The following is a 17445-nucleotide window of genomic DNA, read 5'->3' as shown; positions in this document are numbered from 1 at the left end:
AATTTCTTGAAACTTCAGATCTTACGGGTATTCCATAAGGTTTTGAGTAAAAAAAGGATGGTAGCATAGATGAGCCAATAGAAATTAATAACCAAATCCACCTCCTGTAGGTCTCCCCATGAGAAGTGGGAGGAAAGGAGATTAATGTGACACGTGTTGTCTGTTGAAAGACAATTAGTTGGTTAGCGATTGGAAAATGATATATGAAAAAATGAAAGCTGAGCTTGTTTGTTCTGATGAAACTGATGGAAAGTGTCAAGCAGAAAACCTCTCTGCCCAGACTGCCTTCCTCAGGACCTCTCTTCCCCCTCACCAGTAGAAGAGGTCTCTCACGTACCACTTGCTGCGGTGTTCCAAAGCCACTCTCCTCCAGATTTTCCGGCCATTTTGTAGCGCATTCAGGGCTCCCTTCACAAATCCTTCCCAGCATAAAATGTTAACAGTTGGTAGGTCGAGTTAATCATTTTGAGACTGCAAGGATGATGACGATGAGGAGGAAGAGTTCTCTTTACCTAAAGCAGGCAGAAAGGCTGGTCCTGAATGGAGCGCGTTCGGAGCTATTCTGCATTTATGTGCAACAAACCCTTTCATAATTTGCACCCAAAGGAAACTCCATTTGGAAACCTTGGCATCGAGAATAAGCTGAGGGGAATTTAGTTTTCAAAGTTTCAGTCTCACTCGCCTGTTTTCCCAGTGCAGGGCTCGCGCAGTTCAGTACCAGTGGGATTCCTCCTCTTTGCTGCAATGTGCCAGAGCACTGGTGTGTTTTTATTTTCACCTGAATTGGTCTCCTGCCTGTATAAAATGTTTGTCTTGTTGTATGAGTAAGTTTTATCACTTTTTTTGTACGGTAGCTAAGTTAGTGTTTCTTCCAAGAAAAATGCTGTACGTAAGTTTATTCTGGGAATAACCCACTTTATTGTACTCCATGTATGCTGTCTCATATCAGTCTGGTAACTGCAGTACACAGAGCTAATGCTATTCTGTGTGTTTGTGAAGGGGCATTTGCTCTGTAAACAAAATGTGCTAGCAGTAGGAATATTACTGTGGCACTGCCTTGAAATCAGATGCGTCCGTAGAGGTCGCTTTGATGTAGTGGCAGGATGAAGGTTCATGTCCTGACGTAACCTCAGTGACCTGGGAAGACAAATTCAGGAATCTCAGGAGTCAGAGCTTTGAAAAACAGAAATACCCTATTCAGAGCTCTTTCATGGGGACAATGACAGGTTTTTGTCTGAAGAAAATGTCAAACATAGTAATTTTGGCTAAAATCATTTTAATACCCTTTTCATTTTCTTTTCAGTAGAAACTGTAGTTCATTTCCCTCTTCAGGAACAGCAACATTGCACAGCCTTTTCTCTCCCCAGAAGTTACCCTTCCTCAGTCCTTCTCGCTCCCATCCCCTTCCCTACTTTCCACTCTGACCCATCTCCCCACTTTGCTATACTTTTCAAATTTTGCTTTTCTCTCATTTGCCCATCTTCCAGCCTTTTATTTTCCCCCCTTTTTCTTTTGTTTCCCTGCTTTTCCTGTTTGTGTCGTTTCCTTGCTGTTCCCACTGCTTTCCCCGCTTCCCTCTGTTGCTTTTCCAACTTTCTTCTTTTTCTTTTCGCTGTATTTCTTTCCTTTTCCTGCTTGTTCTCTTCCTGTCTTTTCACAGCTTTTCCTGTCATGTCTTCCCTGCTTTTGTTTTCCTGCCTGTTCTTCCTGCCAGGCTTTCCCTGTTTGCCTTGGTCCCCCCGCCCCCTTCTTTTCAATACTTTTCAGGTCTTTCACCCCCCCTCCCCTGCTTTTCTCTCCCTCTCCCTGCTTGTTGCTCTTTTGGCTTCTTCCCAAGTCTTTTCAGGTTCCCCTCCTTCTCTTTTTGGTGCTTTCCGTTCTCTTTTCCCTGCTTTGATTCCCCCTCCCCCCCCCCACCTTGCTTTGACTTTTGTTCTTTTCCATTCTTTTTTTCCCCCACTTTTTCATGTTGGTTCCCCCCTCTTTTTTTCATTGCTCTTCACAATATTGACTTCTTTTCACTTCCTCTCTTTTCTGTTTGTTTTTTCCTGCCTGTCTTTTCCACTTCCTTTCCCACCATTGCTTTGTGTTGCTTTCCCCGCTTTGCTTTCCCTTCACTGACTTTTGCTCCTTTTCTCTTCTTTCTAATGCTTTTCAGGTCTTTCCTCTCTTCTTTTCAATGCTTTCTCTGTCTTCCCCCTTTTCCCCCATTCTTTTCAATGCTTTTCAGGTGTTTTATTTGCTTCATTTCCTCACTTCAGTGCTTTTTACGTTTCTTCTTCCTTCTCCACTTTTTTCAAATCATTTTCAGGTGTCTCTTCTTTCTCTCACTCATTTTCCCATCCCCTCCCTGCTTTTCCCTCCTTTGACTTCCTTCCCATTCTTTTCCCATCTCTTCCATGCTTTTTTTCCCCTCCACTTCTCTATTCCTTACTTTTGACTGCTTGAAGTTCTTTTCCCTATTTGTTTCTGCACACTATCCCGCATTCCACTTATATTATTTTCATTGCTTTTCATCCTGCTTTCTTTTCACTGCTTTTCATGTCTCTTCTTTTTTTTCCACCGTCTCTTGTTTTCCCTGCTTATTCCTGCTTTGATATCCTCTCCCGTCTTTTCCCTTTTTTTACTTGTTTTCACTGCTTTTGTGGTCTTCTCTGGCCTTTTCCCTGCTTTTCAGGTCTCTTCCTTGCTTGGCACTGCTCTGTCTTCTACCTGCTTCTCTCTTCTGTTTTTTCCCACCTTCTCCCTTCTTACCTTTCCCCTGCCTTTCCGTCCTTGTCTTTTCCTTGCCTTTCAGGGATTTTTATCATCTCCATCCTCCCTGCTGCTTTTCTTTTCACTATTTTGATATTTTTTTCCCTGCTTCCCCCCCTCCCCCGGCTTTGACCTCCTTTCCCCTGCTTTTCATTAACCTGACTTTTTTCCTCTGCCTTCCCTCTTCGGCTTCTTCTTGCTTTTCTGTCCTCATCTTTTCCTTCCTTTTCATGCTTTTATTCTTACCCCCTCCCTGCTTTTCCATACTTACAGACTTTTCTCTGCTTTTCATGTCTCTTCCTTGCTTTTCCCTTCTCTTTTACGTCTTTTGCCCGCCCTTCCCCACTGCCCCTGCTTGCCACTGCTTTGACTTCGTTTTCACCCATTTTTAGGTCTTTTCTTTCTTTTTCCCCTTCTCTCCTCCCTGGTTATTGCTTCTTGATCTCTCCTTGCTTTTCTTGCTCTTACTTCTTTCCCCCCCTCTCTTCTTTTCAATACGTGTCACTGCTTCGACTTATTTTCACTACTTTACAAGTCTTCCCCCCACTTCTTTTTCCTGCTTTTTGGGTCTCTTCCTTTTCTCTCTTCCCCCTCCCCCTTCTCTTCTTTTCCCTGTTTTTCCTTTCTCTTCAGTTATGTCACTATTTTTCACTGCTTCTTACTGCTTTGAATATTTTTCACTGCCTTTCAGATCTTTCAACTTCTTTTCCCTTCCTTTATCTGCTAGTCACTGCTTTGACTTCTATTCCCTGCTCTTCTAGTCTTTTATCCCCTCCCTGCTCCTTCTTTTCTCTGCTTTTCATTGCTTTGACTCTTTTCCCAGCTTTTTCCTTCTCTTCCCTGCTTTTCACTGGCTTGACTTCTTTTCCTTGTTTTACGTTTTCCCCTTCTCCCAGCTTTACGATGCTTTGACTTGTCTGTTTTTCAGGTCTTTTCCCCTTCTTTTCCCTTCTCTCCTTGCTTGTCACTGCTTTGACTTGTTTTCACTGCTTGTCACTGCTTTGACGCTTTTTCTCTGCGTTTCAGTGCTTTGACTTCTTGTGGCTGCTTTTCAAGTCTTTTCCTGCTTCCCACCCTGACACCCCCCCGGCTTTTGCCTTCCTGTTCCCCGCTGTTCACTGCTTTGACTTTTTTTCCCTGTTTTGATTTCTTTTCATTGCTTTTCCAGTCTCCCCCCTCCCCTTCTTTTCCCTGTTAGTCACTCTTTTGACTTCCTTTCACTGCTTTTCTGCTCTTCCCTCTGCTTTTCTCCTTCGTTTCCCTGCTTTCCACTGCTTTTTAGTTTGGGTTGTGGTTTTTCCCCCCCTGCTTTCCCCTGTTTCCCTCACCTTTTTTCCTCTGCTTTTCAGCCTCTTCACTGCTTTGACTGTTTTCAACTGCTTGTCTGGCCCTTTCCTTTATTTTTGTTGCTTGTTACTTCTTTGACTTCTTTTTTCTGCCGCTTTGCAGGCCCTTCCCTTCCTCCCCCCACTGCTTCACCATTCACTTTGCTTCTTTAACCTTTTTGCTGCTTTTTAGATCTTTTCCCGCCTCCCCTTTCTTTGCTTCCCTTCTCTGCTTGCCCCTTCCCTGTTTTCCACTGCTTCTCCCTGCTTTTGGCTGCCTTTGGCTGCTTTTTCCTGCTTTCACTTTTCACTTTATGCGCTTCTTTTTTGCTACTTTTCAGGTGGTTTTTGTTTTGTTTTGTTTCCCCCCTCCCTTCTCTGCTTTTCCTTTTCCTGCTTTTTGCTGCTTTAACTTCTATAGGCTGCTTTTCTGCTCTCTGGGTTTCCCTGCTTGTCACTGCTTTGGCTGCTTCTCCTCTCTTCCCACCTTGTTGAGTCCATGATATGTGTCCTCCCCCCTGCACCCCCCCCCCCCACCTTTCTCTGTTTTCCCCTGCTTTGACTGCTTTTTCTTTGTACATGCTTTACATTGTTTTGAATGCTTTTTGCTGCTTTTCGCTGCTTTGCTGCTATTCAGGTCTTCTCCTCACTTCCTTTTCCTACCCTTCTTTTCCCTTCCCTTGCTCTCTTTTTCCATGCTTTGGCTTCTTATCACTACTTTTTAGGTCTTTTATCCCCGCCTCCCTGCCCTCACTTCTTTACCCTTCCCCATCTGTCTTCTTTCCCGGTTCCTCTTCCTTCTTCCTCCTCCTTCCCCTTTCCCTTCCTGCTTCTCCCTGCTTTTACCTGCTTTGACTTCATGTTGTCAATTCTCATGTATTCTTTTCCCCCCGATTTTCCCTTCCATGCTGCTTCCTGCTCTCCTGTGCTTTTCATGGCTTTAATTTCTTTTCACTGCTCCTTGACTTCTTTCATCCCTTCTTTTCCTTTCCTGCTTTTCCCTTCTCTTTTACTCCCTACTTCTTTCAGCCTTTTTGCTGCTTTCCTCACCTTTTTGAGACTTGTCCAAGATACACACTGCTTTGGTTTCTTATCACTGTCTTTCAGGTCTTTTCCTTTTCCTCCCTTCTTTTATTTCCTTTTCTTTTCCTGCTTGTCACTGCTTTGACTTCTCCTCACTCCTTTCTTGCTTTGCTTTTTTTCAGTTTTTGTTTCTCCCTTTTTCTCTTCTGTTTTATTATTTCACTTCTTTCTTCTTTTTTTTCACTTTTCCTTTGGCAGTTCTTATTTCACTCCTTATCACTTCTTTTTCTTTTTATGTCTTTGTTTTCCCTTCTCTTTTCAAATGTTTGCATCTTACAGGTTTTTTTTTCCATTCTCTTCTTTCATTCTCATCTTCTCATTTCCACTTCTGTATCTTCTTTCACTTCTTTTCTTTCACATGCTTTTTATTTTCACCACTTCTCACTATTTTTAATGTAACTTTACACAATTTTCACTACTTTTCTTTCTTTTTACTTCCTTCCTCTCTCTTTCCCCTTATCACTTTCCCCTCCCCCCCCCCTTCCTTTTCTCCCTCCTCCTTTCCACTTTTTCACATCCATCCTGTCCTCACCAGCATTCCAGTCAACCTCTCCTGGTGGCTTCAGTCCATGGAAAAGGAAATAAAATACACACATGAAGTATACAGGCAAAAATCAAGTGCTGATAATTGTGAAAACTTCTAATCTTACCCTGTCACTTTGATACCTCAAAGCTATTGCCATGTCTTTCTCTTCAGTTAAATCCATTCCAGTCACTTGACTGTAGTAAGGAGTTGTTACTCTCAGGAGTCAGAATGCATCCTGTAGTTTGCTGGTACGATAGAACGGTAATGTTTATACGTACAGGCTTGCAGACAGGCACACGGGGAAAAAAGGTCTGAGGTAACAACTGAACATTTCATCCTTGAATAAAGCAGTTGGCTGAGTTTTGAGAGATGTGGGATTCTAATTTTGCCTTTCCATAGGGGTTCAAAGACCTACTCCCGTACTACTACGGGGTATCCCTTCTTCCATGGGATTTCAGAGTAGAATAGAAGGTGAAATAAAAGGAAGAAGAGGCACAGTGCACCCCACCTCTTAAAATTACTTTATTGAGCGCTAAGGGCTCAAGATTCATTTGGACAGGCAGAGAATCCAAAAGGACGAGAAGGGCGTCGCCTTGTGGCTTTGAAGCATTTCCTAGAAAATGAGAGGGATTAGGATTAATGTCATTTGTATAGAAGAGTGATGTGAAATGGGTGTCAAGTATCTTCCATTAATCTGAAAACAACCGAAGGGTAGCACAAGGGCAGGGAAGGCAGAGAGATAAAAAGTCAGCAGGGAGTTAATGCAGGGCTCTAGGTCACTGTAAAGGGAGGGAAAATGTCCAGGTACTCTCTCTAGTAGCGCTTGATGCTTTCAAATGTCTAGGTCGTCGGCAAAATGGTGCAGATGGCTGGAGGCAGCTCTGCGGAGTTTATGTGCATCCTGCAGATTCACCTCTATGGGGACTATGGACACATACCGGTTTTACATTGGTGGGGTTCATTTCATGAAGACTTAAGAGCAACTTTCATTTTCACTGCGTTTTCTATAAATGCAGTAGGTATGCTAGTTATTAGTTAAATAATAATGCAATGCTAAAAAAAACCCCACCTTTCAGACATACTGAAAAATTAATCTCATGCTATTTGGCTATCATCACAATATCATCATGAACTATCTGCTTGCTAGCTTTTTGCGTCATGTTACGACGGTATTTGAGCATCACACAATATTTACAATACACCTAGTGTCAAGTTCTCAGATTTATAATTTCTTTGGGGGAAAGGAAGGAGAAAGACATTAACCCAAGGCTTCTAGGTATATTTTACAACAAATTGCAAAAACTGGCAGTAATGAAACAGCCAGAAGATACATTTGCTTCTACATTTTTTAAAAATTTATCTTTATTGGGAATCAAAGGATCGATATAAACACAATATAGGCCTTAAATGTTATTAGTTACAGCTTGAAAGCAAACACTTGAATACAAACCATGTAGTTAAAGGAAGAAGAACGAGAGATGTGGAATAAAAAAACCTAAAGGTAATACAAAGAAGCAACATGAAGTGAATAAAAATTATAGCATAATTTGTTTCTTAAAAATAGAAAACACTATTGAAGAACGAATAAGTCATTCAGAGCACCACAACAAAATGAAAATCTGAGACAGGATGCAGCAGAAGAGAAGGCAAAGACTTTCAAAGGTGAGTAATTATATATAAAGGAACATTAATGGTAAAGTAAAAGGGAGAATAATGCTGAGAGATCCTGTTTCCACCTTAATTCCTGAGGCTTATTTACTTATTTATTCAGTCTTTAAAAAAAGGAGAAAAGAATAAAGGGAAAAGGGAAGAAAAGTCTTGACTTCATTCAACATTCTACTATTTTTCTCATTGTCTTTTTTGTCACCTAAAGAAAGGCAAAAGGAGTGAGAGGCTTGTCAATAAGGCTGATGTATTTAAAATAGAATATTTTTAACCCGTGGATGCCTGGAAACTAAGCTACTTAAAAGTTTGTAAAGCTAACCATAGGAAGCAAGTCTGTTGTCAGTAGGTTGAAATTTGCTTTGTCTAGACTGCAGGAAGTACTGGGAACTGAAGAAAAGCACAATAGGAGATAGTAACAACAAAAACCAAAATTCAGGACCCGGGCACCATGATTTTTGGAACGTGAGATGGAAACATGAGTTGAATTGAGAACCCTGCCATATTTCCAGTCAACATTTATCTATATTGCAACACTACCCTGCACTTTTTTTTTTTCATATAGAATATCTACCAATGAAGCATAAAGACCCTGAGAAAATCCATTATTTAGGTAGATTTGTAAGATTATTTTAAAGGTAGTTGTCATGTATGTATTATGATTTGATGGTGCAAGACAGTATTTGTTCAAATTGTGGTTTATGGTATGCATCTGATTCGTGCTCTCTGCTTCCCAGCATCCTCCCTTGCACCAGTCTTTCAATGACAAGTGCAGCTTCTAGTAAAACACGCTGCATATAAGGCAGATACAGAGATGGTGTAGAATGGCCAGTTTATGGCCCATAACCATAGGCCATTGGGAAGTAGAGAAGTCACCACAACTTACTTAACCTTGAAGACCCGAGGCAGTCTATGAATTAATGAAATTTAAAGCAGAGTCAGTCCTCCCCTTGCCCCATGCCTTTCTTCTCTACCCCTGTGATGCACCACAGAATTTCACTCTTTGTCTCTACTTGAAGTGCTTGAAGAATTCGGTGTTGCTTCTGCAACAATATCTTGTCTCTGAGGAGGACGAGATATTTTCCATAGTAAGACGAGTATTCACACAAGTTGTGCAAATAGTTGAGCATATGTCCATAAAACTTGCTTTCCAGGAGCACATTTGGAATGAAGTTTGATTGCTTGGATCTTCAAGAAAAGCAGAAGCTAACTCATCTGAAACAAATTTTCTGCTCTGATCTAACAAGTTATTGTTGAAAAGGCTCTTTGGCATTTACACAGTTCTAATTATTCTGATACTTTGTATGTGCTCTGTCTCTCATCAGGGGCTTTTGGCATCTATGGTAAATCCATTTTGTTTTATCTTTCTCTCATCTTTCTGTGCCCTCAGGTGAACATATCTAGTCTCTGTCTTTCTAACAATGAATCTTCCTGTTCACTATTTCTTCCTGTCGATGTTAAAACGAGAAAGTTTTAGTAGTTTTTCTTTGTAATGATGAAAGGCTTGTTGTGCCAAGGTTCTTACTTTAGCCGCTTTATACTGGGTGAAAATCCGCTGTAAAACCAAAGTATCCAGTAATGAAATCGTCCAGTTTTAGAGATTAACCTCGGCAAGACATATTATTCTCATCCAAGTACCAGTTGCTCGGGCCATGACTGTAGTGAGTTTAACATTGTACCTCACTTTCCGGGCAGGTTTTGCGTGTGGCTTTGAGCTATAGAAGGCAAAGAAGCTTCCTGTTTGCTCAAATCTCTGCCAGTTTGACAAGAGTTTCCCTTGCTAAGAGAACTGGCGTCGTGATTTTTATGCCTTGCTGTTCATTGCCTCTTTCACAAAGTACAGCATGGGCAATTTAATCTCAGTAAGGACTTTTCCTGGTTCAAATGTCAAAATGTTTCCTGTTCAAATGTTCCAAAGTTTTATGGCTCTAGGCTTTTTGGCTGTATAGGTGTTTTAAAAACAACGCAAAGCATATGCTTAAAGAAAATGTTTTTCTCATAGTGGAAAACACTGTGATTTTAGTCATTCTAAGTGGAAATTATTTGAGTGGTTTAGTTGCTAATTACAGTAGTTATCAATAATTTGAATAAATGACTGAAAATAGGAACACATAGGATAGAGGTGATTTATTTAGCCATATCTATGACTATTAATCTTGTCATAAAATGAAATAATGTTTACGGCATCTTGTTTTCTGGGTTTTTTTTTGGTTTTTTTTTTTTTTTTTAGTCACTTTTCCTCTGATTATTAAATTAAATTCAGAAAGGTACAAAATGTACCTGCTGTAAACAGAAACCACTGACTTAAAAGAACACAACCAAGAATGATGTGGGTTTTAGCACATATTGATGAAACAACAGCAACTTGTGACTGTGTATTCCCAATACACCTCTCAACACTTGAAGAGAATTTTATTTGAACAGGCTTTCTTTTCTTTTGTGATAGCTGTTCTTCTGTTCTCGTATGTTGCTTCGGTGGAACAATCTAGAATACCTTGAGGAGGTAATGTGATAATTTCCATGAGCAGAAGTAGTAATTTGGTTCTTACCGTCTTTGAGCTGTGCAATGGAAAACGTGGTTGAGAAACACGAAGATACATTTTTTTTTTTTTTTTTTTTTTTCTTTAACAATGTTGCAGACCTTAGGCCTTCACCTGGCTGGTTATAATCCCTGGTGCTTCTCATGCATTGAGAATGGTAACAAAGAGAAGAAACACAGAGAAGAAAATGTAATTGACTGTATCATGATGACCCTTGGAAAAACTATGCTCTACTTGGATCGCATTTCTGCATTGACATATTTCTCCTCAGTACTATAACCTTGGAAATTTTTCTGCACTCTCTGCCCACTGCTTTGTTTCCTTTCCACGAAGGATTCCTCTTCTCAAGACTTTCTAGTTCTGGCAGATGACAATAAATGGGGTGATACATTACCAAAGTGCTCCACTTTAATTTTCAAGGAGGAGTCGTCACAGAACCCAAGTTCTGAGGAGCTAAAGAGGAAAGCAGGAGTAGAGGAAAGGAGGAAGAAACCAAGCAGTTACTCATTAATTACACTAAAGTTTATCCATCTACCTGCCAACTGTGATACCGTGTTTGTGTCACATCATCTGTGTCCAAGATTATGAACTCATTGCAGTAAAAATTGTGAGGAAATTGTCCTGTCTGATGTGGTGTTATGTGAAAGCAGATCTGGTTAAGGTGTCTTAGCTAGAGAAGAACCTAATTCTACTGTGGGGTGACTGGGAGTGGTGAGATTCTTGTCCTCCCAGAGACTGATGCACCTGCAGGTGATCATTGCAGAAGGAGAAAACCTAGGTCAGGTAGATATTAGTGGTCCTTAGTGTAATTTCGGGAGCCCTCCAAACCAGCCAATACCTCTGAGAATTTCTGCAGTCCCCTGGATTTTAACTCTGCCCATTTTATTGCCAGGAGGTCCCTCCTCTCCCCATTCATCTTGTGAAAGTTTTCTAGAAAACTTTTGCATGGCTCCTGTCTGAATGGTCTGCTTTTGGGAAGCCCTTCTCCCTGGAAACAGAGCACTCAGCAACTTTCAGTCTGTTGTGAAAGGGCCATCTCAAGGTAAGGCTCCTTTGAGGCTTCCTTTTGGGTTTCTTACAGCACTGAGTTCTCCTTTGGCAGATTAGTGAACAGGCTTCTTCAGCCTGTGGAAATAAATGTTAGAGCGTGCGGATGAGCAGTATGTGAAAACCAAAGAGCTCTGATGAAAGTCTGCTAGTGAGTCGTGCAGCAGTTATGCCGTCTTTAGATGGTACCTCCACAGCATATGCCAGACATCAGTCACTCTTGGACCAGAACAGGGCAAAGGGAAGGTTTCTTCCAGAGTGAACCTTGGGCCTGTGCTCACCCTGCTAATGCAGTCATGTTTAAATGAAGATGCCGGGCAGTAAACTGTGACAGAGGTGTAGGAACATATTCCCTTCTGCTGTGCCTGCTTTGGCAGCGTTATGACAGACAGTTGCAACAAAGGTGCTTAGTTGCTGGTGTGAGATTCTGCAGAGATTATCCATCAAAGCTAATAGGTCTATACAGAAGCAGCGTTTCCAGAGGAGCTTTATAGCACAGTTTGCACTTTTTTTTCCCCACCAAATTTTTAGTGAGCTACTTAGAAATGTATTAGGAATGACTGTAAATGGAGAAACAGCTTTTAAGCTAGTATTTGCAGCTTTGCAACTGTGAAGTCCAGAATAGCTCGCTGTGTTGCTATCTGTGACCGTACTGAGATGGGCATCTCAAATAAGGAGTAATAAAATAGTTTCTCTCCTGCTGTAAGATACATGTGACAGTTGGAGCCATTCAGTATCTTTGTAAAGCCATTTATCTTGAAGAGTAGAAGTCCTCTTCAAATTCTAAAATCCTTGTTACAAGCAAAAAATTAATTTACATTTCTTAAAGCAGTCTTTCTTAAGGATGACACCACCAACAACTTTGCTTTTTGACAAGATCATTGCCAGCAACTATAATAAAATAAGAATTCTGCAATAAATATTGAATCTTTAAACAGTACAAAGCACTTCTAGCCAAACACTCTTTAGAAAAGTTGGATTATCCAGTAAAAGAAATGTTTTCTTTTTAAAATTACTCATAATTTCCAAGCATAAGTACAGCCCCTGAACTGTCTTTTAAGACTTTTAAAAAGAGGGGGAGAAGACAGAATGATAAATAGGAGAACAGAAAGGACAAGTATATCGTTCATCAGTGTTTAAAGTTAGAAAAATAGAAATGATTGTAGTCCAAAATATCATTTATTACCACTTCTGTTGAGGTAACATTTTATTCTGCTAAGTAAAGAAAAATATATGGTGGCAACTGTCCTATAAAGTACATAATGTCCTTTTTTGTTATGATAGTCACAAGCAGATGTGGCTAGTACACAGGGGAATCTGGCTGGGAAGTCTCTTTTACTTTCTCAGATTACGTTTTCCTCATTTTTTCCTCTCTGAATGTTTCTTCTGAATGTTTCTAGAAGAGAAACTCAAGCCTCCAGGTTGGAGTTTGGATGAAGGTTAAAAAAACCTATATTAAAACTATATGCCTTGTGATTTGGTACAAAAAGTTGCCCAAGTAGCTTGAATAAAGAGTCAGCGAGGCAGGTGACAACACGTGTCTTCAGCCTGCTGCACACGCTGTGCACGTCAGATTTCCTGCACTTGTACAGGCCAATTTGCTTTCGTGTGTTGTGTTGTTATTTCTGCACGTACAATAAAGCTGAGGGCGTCCAGAATGCCTCAGACCGGCAGAGTCACTTAAGCAAAGGCTGACTGCGTCGCACGCACTGTGTCTCGCTGCAGTTGTGCAATAGCTTCCCTGTGCCTGCACTGCTCCTTGTATGCGTGTGCCGTTTCTGTAAGGCTGCTAGAAACTCTGTAGATTCCTATTAAAAGTGGTTGTCTGACACTCAAAGCTGTAGATTCAGAAGTTAAGCAAAGGCACAAGTAATTTCTGGAAGGTAATGTCTGGATTGATAACAGTCACCCCATTTTATCATGGTCAGAAATAAAAATAATTATGGATAACTTACGTACTAATCTTTTATGTTGAAACTTTGAAGATTACTGTAAGAAAGTCTAAAAATCTTGTTTCTTAGGAAATTGTAATAAGAAAACAAGTTTTGACATCTATCCTTAATTCTCATGTCTTCTGAGAGAACATCCACTTCTGTGGGTAAGGGCTTATGCTGCCCTGAGCTCCCCTCTTCTTGGCCCTGTCCATTTTGTGCTCAGAAAATAAAAATTTTCGAGAGTATGAAAAAGTAGCTCATGACCTCTGTAGCTGGCTGTAATTTGAACAAGGACAACTAATAGAGTAAGCATTGGAAGACTGAAAGGACCCAGTTTCCTTGCCCTGAGGGAGGAATGGTTAAACAATCAGGCAGCATCCTAAGGTTGAAGGCATTGGGCTTATATTACAACAAACTTTCCACACTCTTGTTTCCCCTCTGAAGTGGAGGTAGTTGCGCTTTCCTGTCTGACAGGGTGTTACATGAAAGCAGATCTGCCAAAGATGTCTTGGCTAGAAAAGAACCTAGTTCTACTGCTGGGTGACTGGGAATGGTGAGACTCTGGTCCTCCATGTGTGGTCAATTTTGCCAGTGCAGGCACATTTCAAGTCCATTTCTGAGCACTGTAAATGCTTCATTAATGCTTTTTAGTTCTCTTTCAAATATTTCCCTGTTTTCTGTTCAGTTTTGTCTTTATAGCATTTTGTTTTACAGGTGTAAAAAGTCTGAGGGGACTTTGTTCCCAGAGAACTGATACGGAACTTCCCTAAGCAGAAGGCCAGTCTTGTCCAGGGCAAAACTTGGGAAACACGATCCTTTGTGGTCCAAAGTAGAGCAATCTGTAATTGTCTAACCTAGGAAATGCTGAAGTCCAGACTTCTCTCATTTGTCTACGACTCCTCTCAGTTGAAATATATTTATGTCTAAGTCAAAAAGAATATGGCATGTCCTTAGCGCTGATGACTGGTCTTGGAATTACTGCCTTGAACCCAACATGTTTCCATTGGGAGCTGACCAATTTTCACCTGCAGTCTAATTAAGTTTTGAGCCTTTTGCTCAAAAACATTCTCTGTTTCTCACTTCAGGTGATAAGTGGTACTTTCTCTGTGACATGATGCAAATGCTTGTGGAAAATTAAGGTAAGCCCATTTAAAATTATTTTTTATGTGGCCCAATCCGTGTTTAAAATGGAAAAGGAAGATTAATGCCATAAATAGTTCTACCAGACGTTTGCTTCACTGCTGTGTAAATTCAGACCAGAAACCCCAAGCCCTTGTTTGTTTGGGTCAGCTTGTTTCAAGAGATATCAAAAGCTTGACGTCCTCTCAACTTCCTTAGGAGAGGTGCAGTTGATTGGGCAAAGAAGCCAGAGTGTGGCACAAGTTCAAAAAAACAACACTGAAAGTGATGGTGAAGAGATAAATGGCAAACCAAATTGTAGTGTCTGATAACAGAACAAATAGTAATACAAGTGCTCTGACTTTTCTCCAGCTAATAGAAAGTTGAGCCGTAATCACCATATTTTATTTAAATGAAAAGCAAACCCCCCTTATTTTTGACAGAGAAGCGCGTAGGTCTTTTACTCTGCTCCATCGTCTGGAAAGCAAAGGGAACAGGATGATTCCTGTCCTCTCTGCCTATCTCTGGCTCTGTACAGAAGGCTCGAAGGCACCTGCGTAAATGGGTTCTGCTCATGAGGAGGTGCTTCATGGGAGCCTGAGGGCAGGGAGGGATGGCAGGACTCTGTTTTAGAGGGTAGAAATTACTGCGATGCAATGCAAATGAAAGCAATAACAATATTTGAAGTGACAAGCGAAAGGTCCTGGACTAGGAGACCTGTATCCTTACTAGACATTTGGAAAGAGGATGAGGAATACAATGGCAAATCCCGTAAATGACACCGGGTGGTAAACTTGGGCAAAGTTCATGAAAGCTGTGAGAAACTTGAGAGGCACCTCAGCAAGCTGGGGAATTCACTGAATGGCACGTGGCCTGCAGTTGGGTATCTGCAGCTCAGCGAAAATGTCCAGGGCGAAGGACTCAGAGAGGAGTGAGAAGAAAGGATGAAGGGAAAGGAAAAGCTCTCATGGAAAGAGACTGAAAAGACTCAGGCCGTTTATTTAATGAGAAGTGGCAAAAAGCATGTAAAAGAACTAAAAATAAAGCCTGGTATGGCGCAGTGGAACTTTCTACTCACCTTTCTATCTGTGAGGTGAAGTATTGTTAAATTGTTTTGCTTGCAAAATTGAAATTGAGTTGAACTTAAAACTGACAAAATCAAAGCTTTCCTATTCTTTGCCTTGCTAAGCCAATATTGCTTGTTTCCATAACTTTCATTGGAACTAAGGACTGAAAAGAAAGCATTAGATAGCATATGGATAGTGATTAATCAAAATGAATAACAGATAGTGACGAGGAAAACGAAGACTCAACCTTAGAGGCATTAATTAGTCCTAATTATTGAAAGTTAGGAGAAAACTTCCTTGCCACATCTTGGTACAACAAGCTGCCCGTGATGCTTTCTACTGTAGCTACTCTCCTTGAAACTTGGGTGCTTGCTGTAGTTGGGGACAAGATACTGAAGATCTATGACCATCTAAGGGCTTTGTCAAAGCCTGCCTGTCCTGCAATCTTCTTCAACACCGAATCCACATTCGGCTTCAGCTGTATTACATAAAAAGCTCCTTGTCCCTTCTTTTGACTGTTGGCCAAACTCACACAGCTGTGAGTTCAAGAAGGCGTGTTTTAAAATCCAAATGAGAGAGAGAAGGATTTAGGAGGGTAATAGGAGAACGAGGAAAAAGTAGATCTAAGCATGCACATTTCTACTGACTTGTTTTTCCTCTAGTTTAGAAAGCAAACCCTGACGAGGTAACGCTTCATCATTATCTGAAACAGGTTTCAGTCCAACTCAGTAGAAGGGCGTATTTGAAAAAGCTTAAGAAATATTTGAATTAAAGTGGGTTGTTAACACATCTGACATGGTTTGCTCGTGTCTAATTATAGCGACTGCTCTCTGTGTGTGTTTGATTTTTTGCAGGGCGGCTGGAGTAGCTGTTTCGCTTGGCAGCGGGTGTGCTGGGCTGTCACCCCTCTCTTCATTCACTGAATTCTGACACTATGTTTAGAAGCACCAGCCATCCAAATTGTAACGGGCCTCATACTTTGCATTGAGACTGCAGAAGTGAAAGCCAATTAAAACAAGTGCCTCAGCATTTGACTCTTTTTTTTTTTTTTTTTTTTTTTTTTTTAAACTTCATTTTAAGATGTTCTCTTAAGGGAATTTTTTTAATGAAATCTATTTTGGTATGGTACACTGAAGATGCGTTTATTAAACAGGCCTATTTTTTTTAATCTAGTACGTTTCTCATGCATTCAAGGCAATTTCCCCTCAAGTATTAATTTAGAAGAAGGAGAGAATATTTCTTAAACATGGGTTTGAAGAGGAGGGAAGGAAATGGCTTCAGTCATGTAACCTCTTCATTCTCCCAGTAACACTGTCTGGAGCGGTATCTGCCTCCAGGCACGAGAAAGGAGGGGAAATTCCCATGTGCAGCCCCCTTCCCATCTGCACTGAAGCAATGTTGACTCCTGGTTATTCTTTGTGTGTGTGGGATGAGGGTTAAGGCACTAAGCTGATTCTTGAAAATTAAGCTCTATACCCAGCTCTGGACCAGATTTTCAGCATAGCTTTAGACAAGCTACTTCACTTCCGTCCCTGCGTTACGCACCCTGCAAAAATCTGCAGCAAGGCAGCTTTTTATAAAAGATTTTTTCTGTCTTGCATCTTTTCGGTTATGATTTCTTCATGAAGTTTGAGTAATTTCTCTTATGGGCACAAGCCAACAAGCAAATAAGGCGAAACATTCTACTTCTCCTGAATGGGTGTCTCTGCTCATTCTCTCTGGAAACAGGGGAAAAGCACTTTGTAGTTTGTGACTGCTCTCAAGTAAGAGACAAAGCAAAAGCTTACAATACTCTGCCAGCTGAAGAAATGGGGCAACCAGTGAAAGTACACTTGAGTCCAGGAGTTCTGGACTTTGTCTAGGTATACCATGAGCAAAAAAACCTCACAAGGCTGAATTCCTCAGCTTGGGAAAATTAAAGGCATTAAGGACTTTAAAAAGCCATTTGCTACAAAGTGGTGAAAGTGGAATTTGTGCTGTATTTCTGGGGCAGAAAGACAAAAGTGCTAACTCAGTCCCTGATACTTCAGGAGAACATAATTCAAGAAAGGGAAGACGGTAGATTAGATAAAGTGCAGAGGCTGCAACTGTCAACACAGAAATAACTGAAAGTGAATTTGAGGTAAGAGATATGAAGGATGAACGGCTATTAATAATAATGAGACATTGAAAAAATGCCACAGCCGTCGGGGGAAGAAATCTGAGAACGTAATGCTATTAGAAGGATTTGTAAAAATAGTAAGATATGTTTGCAGGGGATGTTTCTCAGTCATGTCGGTGGAGTAATGGAATATAAAATGCAAGTTTCTAGAGCTGGTGCATTGGAGGTCCATAAGCAAGTTGGACTTCTGGAACTAACCAAAATCCATGCCAGAGAAAAAACCTTAC

The sequence above is a fragment of the Rissa tridactyla genome, chromosome 1, assembly GCF_028500815.1.
Source record: "Rissa tridactyla isolate bRisTri1 chromosome 1, bRisTri1.patW.cur.20221130, whole genome shotgun sequence".
NCBI classification, from domain to species: domain Eukaryota; kingdom Metazoa; phylum Chordata; class Aves; order Charadriiformes; family Laridae; genus Rissa; species Rissa tridactyla.
The sequence above is the reverse complement of the archived record's forward strand: the minus strand, read 5'-3'. Positions refer to the sequence as shown.